At 39.2% G+C, this 14,582-nt stretch overlaps 1 long non-coding RNA gene across 1 annotated transcript in view; it reads right to left on the bottom strand.

Annotated features, from left to right (window-relative positions):
* The window catches only part of LOC140322644 (uncharacterized), a 56,698-nt gene extending 42,429 nt beyond the window's left edge, over positions 1-14,269 (bottom strand). The window contains exon 1 of the long non-coding RNA XR_011919214.1: positions 14,173-14,269. This is a non-coding gene — a long non-coding RNA (uncharacterized lncRNA). The remainder of the gene's footprint in view (positions 1-14,172) is intronic.
* Positions 14,270-14,582: the final 313 nt, after the last annotated feature.

Consider the following 14,582-nt stretch of genomic DNA (forward strand, 5'->3'; position numbering starts at 1 on the left):
CACTTGATGGTGCCAGGATGTAAATGCTGCAGGTGTAAGGATGATAGCCGCCTGGTGGCTACTTTTGGGAATGCATAGAATTTTGCTCAACACACTGAAATTTGAGTCTTGACTATGGTTCATTTAGGAAAGGAGATTAAACTACCATTGCTAATCTCTGCTTCAAATGATTTAATACTTTCTGAAAAACTCATCTTAAAAATAAATAAAATATCTGACTTTCTAGCTGCATGATTGTTTAGATTGAGTAACCTAAAATGTTGCATGGTTAGCTCTTTTTTTACACCTATGCATTTTCATTGCATTGGCAACACATTTACTGTGGTGGTAGCATTGCCAATTATTTTACATAGTACCCCAAGACACCACAGCAATGTATGCATTGTGTGCTGCATTGCACTTATAATATAGAAAATATTGATCTGCTGTAATGTAGATGGTGCATTTCTTTACGTGTACACACATTGTATTTATGCTATATAAAAGAAAGAAAGAATTGACCAGATGTTGGCAAAGTGTAGGCACAAACTTTCCTTCTAGCACATGTGCCACTCTGATGCAACATGTCATCATCCCTCTATTCTTTACCCTAATGCCAATACTATAGCAGCCACTCTGAGCCAAACTTTTCAACATTTTGCTTATTTGGTATTTGGTCTGTTCATTAGGCTATGGTCTCCATGGATATAATTTAGTAACTCCTCTAAAAACAGACCATTTAAAACCTATAGTTTATTTGGAATACTTGTGGGTTAAATGTCTAAAAATACATGTATTTTATATAGTTGTTAAGTAGGAAAATACACTTGGAAAGCTTTGATTTTTCATTCACTTGGCTAAATGGTTCAGTATATATCTAGTAGTAGTTAGTCCCATTTGTCTGGACGTATTCTTGTAATGCCGAAGACATTTTGGAGCTTTTGCAAACTTGTGGAATGTCTTCAACATTACAAGAATAAGTCCAGTCAAATGTGACTGACTGCTACCAGATATATAATGGCATGGATAAATGGGGGCTTTTAAATAATCAAGCAATAGGCCTGATTTATTAAAGCTTTCCAAAGCTGGAGAGGATACACTTTCATTAGTAAAGCTGGGTGATCCAGCAAACCTGGAATGGATCTGGTCCAGGATTCAAAACATTTGCTAGCAAATAGCAAATTACTTTGAATAAATCTATTCCAGGTTTGCTGGACCACCCAACTTCATTGATGAAAGTTTATCCTCTCCAGCCTTGGAGAAGTTTTATATATCAATTAATAAATTGTGCATCTAAAGACATAAAGATGAAGCTTTTCACTGATAATGCTATACATCATGACAAAATCTAAGCAGCTTCTGCAGAAGAAAAGTGACAAAGCAGTAGTTTCACTGCAGAAGAAAAGCATGGTCCTACAAGCACATTTGTAGCATGTTGGCCTAAATCACATTTCTTTTGTATTGCTTAGTTTAGTTTTGATACCTTTTTACTAGCAAACTTTTGTTTTAAGTAAATCGTATTGGTATGCCAAGAAAGGCCATCTTTTGTTTCTTCCATCTTATCTAGGGCTGGCATATTGGACATTGTAAAAAATACGTACAAGTGTAGAAAAACTCCTTCATGTATCATGTAGTTACATCATCAGTGGCAATCCAATGACAGAAGAGGATCACCATTCTAATGGGCGTCCACCATGGATCTGGCGGCAAAGATGGTGCTGTGCAAGAATACAGAGATGATAGGTCCTGGCATCACCGAAGGGCCCAGGTTTTATTAACAGGTCCGCTAATTTCCTCCTCTTATTTACACAGCATCATCTTCAAAATGAAATAAAACATTTATTCTCTGCTTTTTCCCTAATTGCTCACATATAGATCAAAAGATGCCCACAATGCATTATTAAAACATTCAATCAACATGGCCCTCAAATTAATGAATTAAAAACAACCTTCCAAATGTCACTCAAAACATCAGCTAATGCAAAGTATAATTATTCATTTGTTCAGTGGAGCAACATTTCCGCAGAAAGGTCAATTAGCTCTGTTTTACAGTGATATGAACATCCTTTTATAAAACTATTTTTATACATCAGCGCAGTGTCACAGGTTTCAAATTGCATCGATGTCTGAAGAACATTTCTAGCACAAAAAAAAACATCTTTACTGTTCTCTAAATGTCCTTTGTATGAATTAGGTTAGAACTGATGGAGTGGATCAGTAGAGTCAGAGAAAAGTGATATAACCTCTTACGGGATCGGAAAGTCTCAATAATTTCCTTCACTGGGTATTTCATTAGAGATAAATGCTGGACAATTTGCATCTAGAATTGGGAATACTGTGAATACAGACTGTATAATGAAATGAGACACATGGCTATTTCATTTTACTTACAAAAGATGAATCTGAAGAGCTGGATCATTTGAAAGGCAAAGCAGAATATCTATGACTGTCACACTTATAACCACAAATATCTTAAATAAAGAGCAATACACTGTCAGTATATTATAACATAATATAATTTATTAAATTGTTATGTTGAATACAACTGTCCTTTTCAAATAACTTCTTACCACCACATTTTTTAGATCTGGACAAGTTGATAATCAGTATTCATAGAGCTTTCAAAGTAAATCCCCATAGCATCTTGTTTTTTTTGTTTTTTCAGAAAAGGCCTTGTGTTTAATCCCAAATTAGTTTGGGTCTATGGCTGGGTCTTCATGTCCCTAGTGGCAACACATGAGCCTAAGTGACCGCTTAGGCATCTAGCACTGCATCATGAGATATAGGGTAGAGAGACACTTTCCTCTTGGTATTTCCAGCAAGTGATAAGATATGGCAGCAAGTAAATCCTAAGTGAACTCAGGTTTGCTTTATAACCAAACCCAAGAACAAAAAAATTACCATTTTGCAGCTTACAAGTCGTTAAAGCTACCTACTTAGGCCCTGACCCAAGGCTGGAGAGAATACACTTTCATCAGTAAAGCTGGATGATCCAGCAAACCTGGAATGGATTTGCTTTTTGTGAGCAAATGTTTTCAATCCTGGACCAAATCTGTTTAGGGTTTGCTGGATCTCCCAGCTTCACTGCTAAAAGTGTATCCTTCTCAGTGTGTTCTAGAGTATAAAAAGAAGATCACAAAAACAGTAGAAATCTTCAGTGCTGCTATCAATTGTAAGAACATTGAGGGACATTATAGATTTTTGGCAATGATGATAAATAACAATTTTTGGGGGAAATGAAAATTCAGTACATTAGAAGTTGTTTGAGCATTGGGGCCTGATTTATTAAAGTTTTCCAAGACTGGTGAATATAGACTATCATGAGAGAACCTGGGCAATCCAACAAACCTTAAATAGATTGCTTAGAAATAATTTTCCATTAGTTGGTTAATGTTTTCAATCCTGGACCAGATCCATTCCATGTTTGCTGGAGCACCCAGGTTCTCCCAGTCTATCTTCACCAGCCTTGAAGAGCTTTAATAAATCAGACTCTTAGTATTTCCCTTTGTTTTTGGTTTAAATACACTTTAGGCACTAATTCTATCAAAATTCAACATATCAATTAGAAAGTAATTAAACTGGATAATTGGAGAATTGCTTAATATAAGACAGTAAAAAGAATTACATTACTCAAATGAACATAATCCCTTTTGGGACATTAGATTTTTTGTAAATTGTTGCATAATTGTTGAAAATTGTAAACTTGTAAAATGGTACATATATTAAACGTCCGGGGTGTAGTCGCAAAAAAATAAGCGGGGGCATGGTACGTGCCTGCCCCACTATCCCCCTTGTCTATGTGTCACTCAAAGGGGAAGAAACTACCCCCAGAGTGACCTAATGATACCAGAACCTGCCCACTCTCCCATCGCAGGTCTGAGCCTGTGATAGGAGTGGGCGTATTGTGTTCAGAGTGACAACCCATCCACTGTCATGAGCCTGCAATTCCATACAGGAGACATGGTCCGCAGCTCTGGCCCGTGAACCCCCCCCCCCTCCCCAGTGGGGTCCTTCTCCTGACCCCATGGTTCCTGGGATACTTGTCATGCTCTGGGATCCTAAACTGAGCCGGCCACAAGATTGCAAATAAGTAGGTAAATATGTTTTATTGCAGAAGCAACATCTCTTGTACCTTCTTCAATAAAAATTCTACCTGTTTGTAATTTTTAGGTTTGAAACTATAGTTTCACAATGCACAGTTTGCCTTACATAAGTATACAGGAGGTAGCAAACTGCAATTTTTTTCTGAATCTGTTTCTATTCCTTAAGATGTAAACAACTATTTTCTCTACAGAAAGGTCAATTACATCGTTTGCTTATGCTAATCTGGTCAGATAATTTAAGGTTTAAGCACTGGCAATCTTCCAAGATTTTAGATATTAAATAGGCTAATGGGACAAAATAATTTTAATGAGGTAATTTGATCTAAATTTTGAAAGTCAAAATAATTGAGGGATTATGCCACTATAAATGTGATCACTGTTATTTACTCCAATTAGCATTACCATAATATTCCTGTTTCATTCAGTTACATCTTAGTATGTTTTTATATTTAGCAGTCTGATTACTTTTGTCTCTAGATGCCTATACTTTAAATCACTGTAAAGTAAAGGTAACAAAATTATATCTGCCTTCAAGGACAAAAGGAATGTTGATTCCTTTGGAAGTTGTCCACCATTTTCACTATTTCCAACAAACTGTGCAAGTTTATAGAACATGTTACAGAGGTGTTCACTGGTACCTTGTTGGGAATCACAAGATACAGAAAAGTGCTTTTAGTCCCTGCATTATGAAATATCTAAATAATAACTAATACTCCAAAGTCCTCCAATATTTCTATGTGTGGATGATATAGAAACAAGGTAATGAGACTGGATTCAGAGATGAGGCTGACAGATTGAGGTTGAATTACTGAAGGAGATTATGCTATTCACTTACCAATGTTCCTTATTTAAAGTTGTATAGAAATCTCACTGTCATTCTTAGGGATTTAGCTTCCCATCTCTACCTACCAATAAATTGAATATGTCCTAGTATCGGGTTGCTTGGAGAAACATAGTGGTAAACTGGCTGGGTTTGGTATTCAGAGTTATGTGAAGAAATAGGAATTCAACACTTCTGAAAGTAGTTTTGGTTTCTGAAAAATGTAAAGCTGTTGATTTCTTTCCCAAGAAGTGGCACAGCAAACAAGGAAACTATTCACATTCTATCCTAGGTGTAAATCCTTTATGGTTCAGTTTATCAGGGTCACCCTAAATTCTGGAAAGAAAGGAGATAAAAACAGAGCAGGCATGTGCTGTTGGCACTGCATTTCTTGGAGAATAATAGGAATTTTCTTCTTAGCTAATTATTTTTTGCCACCATCACCCCCCCCCCCCCCAAAAATTTTTAGCTAAAAGCATCTACCTGTTGCCATAGACATTGCTTAAATTAGAATTTATGTCTAAAATATATAACCCTAAAGATAGTAGTCATTTCCTGCTTTTCACCTTAATCTTAGATTTTTTTCAATTTCATTTTTACAGTTTGGCATGGAAAAAACATTGTTGGCAACTTTAATTGCCATCATATTTCTGTATGTTTAGGTCATTGAATGTTTCTATATACAAAACTTAAAAAAGAATAAATACATTCCAGAACTGACATACAGCCAAATCATAGTACAAATATTTTTCTGAATTTTTCCTGACAGCTAATATAATCTCCCATGAAATATAAGTTCATGCAATGCTTTTCTTTAAAATTGTCTTTCAAATTTATTTTCTAGTTAAAGCAGAGATAAACATTTAAATGATTGTCTGTGAAGCAAATCACATCCATAAATCTGGCACCTTCCACTTCAGTCAATTCAATTACTGGTAAATACTCAGCAGTATTCATTGAATTAGCACTGCAAGTTCAATGTCTGCCTCAATTAAAAGAACTGTGAATTGTAAGGGTCAAGGGCATTTCAGATATCTGTCTATACTTTAAGTTAATTGGTTGCACATAATTGATTTATTTGGTTGAATACATATATATATATATATATCTTTTTGTAGATCTATACAGTTTTTGTTTTTTCAAATTACATTTTTTATTGAGACGCAACCAGCATCATACAAATAATACAAAAATACATCAAGTCAAGGTTAAAAGAACATAAATACAACTGTAATGCGCCTGGGCACACAAACCACAGCCAACTCCAAGAATCCTTTTGTCAAGCTTTATTTGTACTCATAAAACAAGGCAAGGGTTAATCACAGATGATCAGTCCTATAGGCGTGGTACAGAAGGGTAAGGCAAAGGCAGGTCAGGAAAAATCCGACGTCAGGGCAGGCAGCTGGTGAGAGTAGTCACAAACAATCCAAAGTCAGGGCAGAAGGAGTTCAGGCAGAATCAGGTATCAGACTGGCTTGTTATTGGTAACGACACAACAGGTTAATATGAACCAACACAGAGAACGCACCCAGGCCCACTGTACTCACAGAGGCTTATAGCGGGCAATGGAGTTCAGGACAGGTTCTCCTTAAATGGCCAGAGTGCCCAATGACCCTGCGCCACCTGGCGCCATTTGATTGGAGGATAACTGTATCCCCTGCGGCTGACTGGCCACAGGAAATTCAAACTAACTATGTCCCGCCCGGCGGCGAGCCACCCGAGTGCACATGGTAGCGCGCGCACCTCTTCCCACAGCACCCCTGGGACGTGCCCTACTTTGCACATCCACAGGAGTGCTGAGAACAAGAATTTCTCTGTTTACATCCATAGGGATCCTGGGGATGCCGCCTGACCGAACAGTAGTTCGCCTAAAACGGATTCCTCCGCCTGCAGGTAGGGACACGCTGCGAGCGTCTCCCTCTGCTGCTGTGATCCCCATGGATGCCGCGGGCTCACTAGAAAGCTGAGTTCCTTACACAACAGTGTCAAACAGCGTAAACTGGTTAAAACAATGAAAGCCAGCGGTACCTCAAACATTTTCAAAATATTTAGCATTGAGGGAGAACATAAGAACAATAAAACAAATACAAAACCCACCCTGATCTAGGAAGAAAGGGGGGGAGAAAGAAGTAATGGGAATGGAAAAGGTGGGGGGGTAAGTCCACAGACGCTACACTCCAGTCAAATGTTTGGGAGACAAAGGGAAGAGCTGCAAGAAACACGAGGCATACAAGTTAGCCATTCTGGCTATTTACATGGCAGCTTGTCAAAGTTATGTATTCCAGGGTAGTACTGAACTGGATCCAGTAAAACCAGGTCTGAGTAAACTTTTCAAGATTATCAGAGCCAGCAGATATCAAATCTTCCATTTTGTAGATATCAGCTACTCTATTCAACCATTGGGCTGCTGTGGGAGGGTTGTGATCCTTCCAACAGGACGCTATGCAGGCCTTTGTGGCATTCAAAATATGCCGAAGGAGGGATCATTTATATTGCCCGAGACATGAAGCAACACCAACTCCAACCTACCCTTGATATCTTATGAGGTGAGTGGGTAGGTAAAGGTGGCCAAAAGGAAGACAGTTTCGGGCACTCCCAGAATATATGCAGTAGAGAACCCATTTTTGCTTTACACCTCCAGCACCAATCGTCAGTGTGAGGTAACATTTTGGCTAACTTTGTTAAGAGTTCTATACCATCTCAAAATTACCTTGTGGTTAATCTCTTGGTATTTATTGCTGATGGAAGCTTTGTGGCCGAAAAACAACATCTAATGACGTTGAGCCTCAGTGAACTGAAACTCTTGATCTGCTTCCCACTTGGGTACAAAGGGACGGGTGCAGCAGAGGCTTGCTCTGAAAGTAGACATAGATATGTGAATGATAGCATACACCGTGTAGCCGACTGAAAAGCACACAACAATTCCAAAAGAGGCAAAAGAAGAAAATATAAGAGCTGTATGTGACAACAGGCAATTAAAACTGGTAGACCATTATCAGCTTGCAAGACTAGCAGGGAGATCCAAGACCCATCCTTAATAAAATTTCTACCACAAGAAATACCATTCTGAAGCCAGGTCTTAAAAACAGGGTCACTAACACTAGTAGCAAAGTCAGGGTGACCTATGATCTGAAAGAGCGGGGAGGGATAAGGTTAAACCCCACTAGACTTGAATCATTTTATAAGTTCAGTGAGAGTGGGGCCAATCAGGGAATGTTTAAATGCATTTGACTTGGCAGTATTAGGTGCCCAAAATAAGGTATCAATAGGGAAATCTACCATGTCATCCTCTAAGTTCACCCATAGCTTTGAGTTGCGATTAGTGCACCAATCAATAAGCCTGCTAATATGTACCGCTTGATGGTAAAGCACTTGGTCTGGAAACGCTATCCCACCAGAAGCCTTGGGAAGTCTCAACACTCTGACACTCAGCTGTGGGTTACCTGGGTGCCAGATAAATTTTGTAAATTCTGACTGGAAAGTGGACAAAATGTTGGACGGGATCTGGTCAGGTAAGGCCTGCAAGAGATAGAACATTCTTGGTATAATGTTCATCTTTAAAATGTTACATCTCCCAAACCAAGTAATTGTTTTCTGTCTCCATTTCTGGAGATCTTTCCGAATAATATTGAGTAGGGGAAGAAAATTATATTCCATCACTCGAGAGAGTTGTGCTGGAATTTGAGTGCCCTAATATTTAATCGAGGAGGTGGCCTACTTAAAAGAAAGACTTGGTGACACTGAGTTCTGCACCATACGAGGAAGTGTAACATTTAAAGCCTCTGATTTCTGCAGATTAATTTTATAATTAGACAGGTTTTTGTATGTTTGGAGTTCCTCTAAAAGGTTTGGGAGTGTTGTCGTAGGAGAGGAGACATAGAAGAGCAGGTTGTCAGCATAGGCAGCAATTTTGTGTTCGGTCTCTCCTGTGCAAACACTCTGAATATTTACATTTGCACGTATGTGCTGCAAAAGGGGCTCAATTGTGAGAAGAAAAAGTAAGCGAGAAATAGGACATTCCTGTCTCGTTCCATTCATTATCTGAAAGGGCTGTGATAGCTCTCCATTAACCCTGACTTGTGCCGTTGGGGTAGAGTACAATGCCTGGATCCACCACAAATGATGCAGTGGAAGACCAAGATGCTATACCGTCAGGTGCAAAAATGACCAGTCGAACCTGTCAAATGCCTTCTTCACATCCGTGGAAAGGAGCATCCGTTTGATGTTATGAGACTGAGCATAGTCTAATAAGTTTAGTGTACGTATGGTATTATCAAGATGGTACGTATGGTATTGCCTCAAGAGTAGGGAGAAATCCACTTTGATCTGGATGAATAATGCTATTCAGGATGAGAGCTAGTCTGTGAGCCAAAATGCCAGCAAATAATTTCAAATCACAATTAAGGAGCGAAAATTGCTGATAACTGGAACATGATTGCGGGTCTTTAATTTCAGAATTACAGAAATGTGTTCTGAAAGGGTATCCGGGGAGGATTGATGGCCCTGCACAATTTAATTTCATTAAGGATATCTACTATGTGAGGTCCAAGAATACCCAAGTATTTTTTTTAATACGCTAAAGTGAGCCCATCAGGGCCAGGGGGCTTTACCAGACACTGCCCTTGAGACTGCCAATTGCAGTTCTTCCAAAGTAATGTATTTATCTAGCAGTGCAAATACTTCAGGTGAGATGCTGGGAAGACCAGCTTCGTGGAAATATTCTACAATTTTGGTCTTCTTGGAATCTAAGCTCATGACGTTGGAGTCAGAGAGAAATAATATAAAGGTGGCTATAAAACTTATGATAAGATCTTGCTATATGAGAGTTAGTGTGTACCGCAATGCCTCCATCGTTCTTTATACTCAGTATCTACATTGAAGCTTGCTTGGCATTGAAGGTGCATGCTAATGCCTTGCCACAGTGGTTGGCGTTTATAGTAATATCGCCTACATTTAAGTAACTGTGATTTGGCCTTATCACGGCTCAATGCATTGATTTGCTTATATTTCTCTAGATGTTTAGTATGTTTCAATATCTAGCAATTGCTGTTGTTTGTGTCCAGTTTCCAGGAGATGTAGTTCAGCAATAAGCTTACAAGTTGCTCACGCCTGGTCTTTCCTAAGCCTACTACTCTGTTGGATAAAAAGGCCCCCAATATAGCATTTATGGGCCTCCCACATAGAGAAAGGGTTAACAGTTGAAGTGGTGTTTTGTATAAAAAATTCCTGGAGCTCCTGTTCAATCATAGTGGAAACACCCAGAACATCCAGCAACAATTCATTTAACCTCCAGTTCACTGTCTTAGTGGAGGTGACCTACAGTGAGACAGGGACGTGAGCTGAAAAGGAAATCACTCCATGTCAAGTCTGACTTTTGCACTAGAGGGATGGCACTGTGTGAAATTAGAAAGAATCAATTCTTGAGTATGTTTTATGCACTCGGGGAGTAGAAAGAGTAGTCATGGGCGTTAGAGGCTGGATGGGCCAGACGTCAACCAACTAGTGCTCTTGTAAAAAAATTTGTAATTTCTTACCTAACAAGAGGCCTAACCGGGGCCACCCAGGCATCCTAGAAACTAGTAGGAACAAGGGAGGGCCTGAAGACAAGGGGATTGCAAAATGCAGCAAGGGCACATGTGACATCCCTTAGGAGCATGGCCATAACAATATAATAAAAGATATGGAGATTAACGACCCAATGGGAATAAATTAAAAAGTGGGACAAGAAAAGAGGCACATCATATAACTGAGCCGTAATAAACAAAGTATAACTGTAGTATTCATAAATATAATTTAGTATTGGCCGAACATAAAATTATCGGTAGCCACGGTAAGGGATCGCACCTCATAAAACTGAGTAATATTTAAAGTGTTATGGATAAGAAGATATCACATGTAAATGCATTTGAGAGCTGCCCAGTCCCAAGGGTGCCAAAAATAGGGGCAAATAAGCGTACCTCCTGTAACTGAACATAAACCTGTGTATCAATTGACAGGGCATACCTATTAGAGTAATACCCTTCTCAGAAATGTTAACACATCATTTAGGACGGTATAGCATTAGAAATACTATACCGTAGTGACCATAGTGTCGTGACCATAGTGTTTATACAAACAGATGAGTGGCGGCCTAACATAATGATGACAGTAGAAAAGGTAAAGAAGCACATCTCATAGAACTGAGAAAATTGAGCAGTGTACTGATCTCGCATGTATACAAACAAATTTTGATCATTTTTGACCATTCATAAAACTGTACTTAATAAAACTGAACAATACCAGCCATGGAAGTAGTGTAAACAAAATACCTAATACAGTTAAATATAAGCCCAACAAAAATTTGGCACATATAGAGAGCAGATAAAATTCCCTTATGAAACTGAGCAATATGTAGTCTGGTTATATGGGGGATTGAACACATGCAAAATAACAAAATACCAGCTTGGTCTTAGAGTATTAATAAGCTAAAGGAGAAATCGTACCTCATAAAACTAAGCCATAATATAAACTAAGCCATTGTGTCACAAAATGTGCCTGTCAGATGTCATCTAGGGATAGAAAAAGGTAAAACATCTCAAAAAACTGAGTAACATCTAACAGTGGCACATACATAGCACATACATAGTAACAGTGACCTATCCGGTAAATGTCAATACTTATTTATAGAAAAGTGCACCTCGTATAACTCAGCAAGATAAAAACAAGAGATGTATAATTATATATCACCATCTCTGGGGGTTAGCCGGATCTTGCAGCCAGTAAGGCCCAGTGTTGGGCTTGGTACCAGATGGAGGGCAGAGTAAAATGTGTAAAACTTTTTGTAGGTGGTTCAAACAGTTCGTAAAAATTTGCAAGATGGCAAGATCAGCATCCAAAAGGAAAAAGATGCAAAAAATGAGAAAAATGAAGAAGCTACCGGTTTTCAATCAAGGAGCTCATAACATTTGAGGCCATGGAGTTGGAAGCTCTGACAGCTGGTAAGGAGGCAGGTCTCATTTGACTCCTAACAGCGCTGGACACTCCAGGTCGAAAAGGAATATTCATTGGATCACCCAAACATTCCAGCCAATTCGGTATCAGAATGGGATTGGCTCCAAGGAATTCACAAAGGGCTGGCAACTGATCCGGGTTATAGAAAGCAAAGGTAGTATTGCATGCTGATACGATCAAGTGGAATGGGTGATCCTATTGACAACTGGCTGCATGGGCAGGGATGAGATCCAGCAGAGGCCGCAGCACCCTTCTCATACGCAGGCTCTGGGTTGACACATTTGGGAATAGCTGAGCCTGTGCTTCATCAAAATCAATATGGTCTTTCTGCCAAGCTTTGCACAGGATTTGTTCCTTTACTTCGTAGTAGTGAACTTGACACAGGACATCCTGTGGATGGTCACTAGTGTTTCTCCTTCTTGGACTAACTCTATGTACACAATCTAACTCTATATGATCACTAACTGGTCTATCCAGTGCCAGATTTAAGATTGCTGTGTTGTGGCCCTGAGATCTAGGTTTGTTGAGGCCTCTAGTATGCCTCTAATTCTGACGTTATTAAGGTATCCCCTGTTCTCTTGGTCATCCACCCCCAGGGCTTTGAAGGTAAGTAAAGATCTTACTTGTATTTGTGAGGCCTCTAAGGCGTCAATGCGAAAAGCAGCCAGTGTGGAGGACGTCTCCAGAGTCGACACTTTGCGGTCAGTCTCAGTAATATGTTGCTGGAGGGTTTCCATCTCCCTCCTCTTGGTGTCTTCTATGCAAGTAGCCAGGGCCTGCATGTCTGCTTTAGTCGGCATGAAGAGGAGAAGATTCCGGATGTTGTGCTGAGCCTGGTGCAAGGAAGAAGAGCCCGCAGGAAATCTAGCTGCAGACAGTAACCAAGGCGAGGCCGGAAATGATGAAGCAGGTGAGTGTCCCCCAGAGCCTAGGTAGGAGCAAGAAGTGTCTTCCAGTGCAAGATCAGCAGTGTCTGTCTGCGAGGTTGAAGCACATGTGGGCACCATCTTGAGGCCTGTCCCGTGGTCTCGTTGCAATCGGTTGGGAAGAACTTAAGCAAACCCAATTTGCTGGGTGTCTTACTCGCTCCCTTGGACTTCTTTTGTTTAGGCATGGGGTGCAAGGCAGCGATGGGGTTGGATGACTGAAAAAATTAGGCAGGGCAGCATCGGAGCTCCTAGAAAGCATTGCTCACGATGCCTTTGGCTAGCCACACCCCCTACAGTTTTTGTTTTAAAACAAAACATTTAAAGAAAAACTTAGCATACAAAGTCAACTCAAATCACTTCCTTTCCCTGGCCTTTATATTTTTTAGGGAGATTAAAAGGGAAAGTCTATCCTATTACTTTCTGGACCAGTAGCCAGTTATCTTCTCTAATCCTGCACCAAACCCAGGTGTTGGGCCCTCAACCTTCTCATGTACAATGCAAGACCACGCGTCCTGCAATGTGCATGATGACATGGCAAAGGGGGCAGCCACACCACTAGTAAAGGGATGTTGCTTTGTTGTGTAGGGGGGAGAGAGAACTGCTGGAACAAGAAACAAGGTAAGTGAATCTTACTGAATCTTACACCACTTGATTATAGAAGCATTAGAATTTCACTACCTGTTGATGAGAATAAAAAGTGGATTTTTTAGCCGGCTGGAATAAAGCTTTAGTACGGTACGGTAGGTTGTACCTGTAATAGGTAATGGCATGACCTTCTAGCAGGGCTATAACCAGACTATTGGTAGAGGGAGTGTCAATGGTTTTAAAGTTTGCTTAGAGGATAGTGTGGCACCATAATACTAACATGAAAAGACAACTCCAGCCACATAAGGGAATTTTAAGTTGTAAAAGACATCATTTTTTGTCACAGTATGCTGCAAATGCCATTAAAATTTTGTTCCCTGAAGTTTGTTGGGTTCCTAACAACACCCTAAAAATCATGTTTAAAACAGTTTACCAAATAAAAGCTTTATATGTGTTTAAAAAAAATAGCCAGTGCTAACAGACACAACCCTAAATCTAATTGCAGGGTAATTATTAAGTTATCTTTTTTTTTACAAAGATATCAAATAGCAGTCCATTCAGGGCCCAGAAATAAATAGAGACATCCTCGCTCAGGCTGTTTACTAACCACAACTGTCATTTATGGCTCATGTGAAAGTGAAAGAATAGGAACCAGAACATGTTCATTGAAATACCTTACTTTGATGAATGTTGTAAGATAAACAATCTTATATTGGAATTAATATATAAGGATCTAAAGAATGTTCTGTTTTTGTCATTGCCTTACCAGTCCGGCAGCGAAATATATCAGGATTGGCCTTCAGTGCTTATTCTTCCTTGGCACACAGTGAAAAGAAAAATGCTATGTCAAATTGAGTTCTGACTTGTTCAGAATAATAAGAAAAAGGAAATGAGTCAACATGACAAGAAAATAGAAGAGGGGATGTAGAGAACTCACTTAATCAGTTTTGTGTTTGTATTACTGAAGAAAATAATGCCAAAATGAGGAACATTACATGCAGTTCAGCAACTTTTGTTCCTCACTGATCATTTGTAACAATGTTAAAAGCCAGAGCTACCTAAATTTCATTATTTTTTGTTGTTTTTTTTTTTACTAAACATTGTATCTTTTTAAGTTTGTCTTTGTTTGTATATGTATTATTGCATTACATATGTTATTACATGATCAAAGAACAA

This window comes from Pyxicephalus adspersus, chromosome 1, assembly GCF_032062135.1.
Source record: "Pyxicephalus adspersus chromosome 1, UCB_Pads_2.0, whole genome shotgun sequence".
Classification (NCBI taxonomy): Eukaryota; Metazoa; Chordata; class Amphibia; order Anura; family Pyxicephalidae; genus Pyxicephalus; species Pyxicephalus adspersus.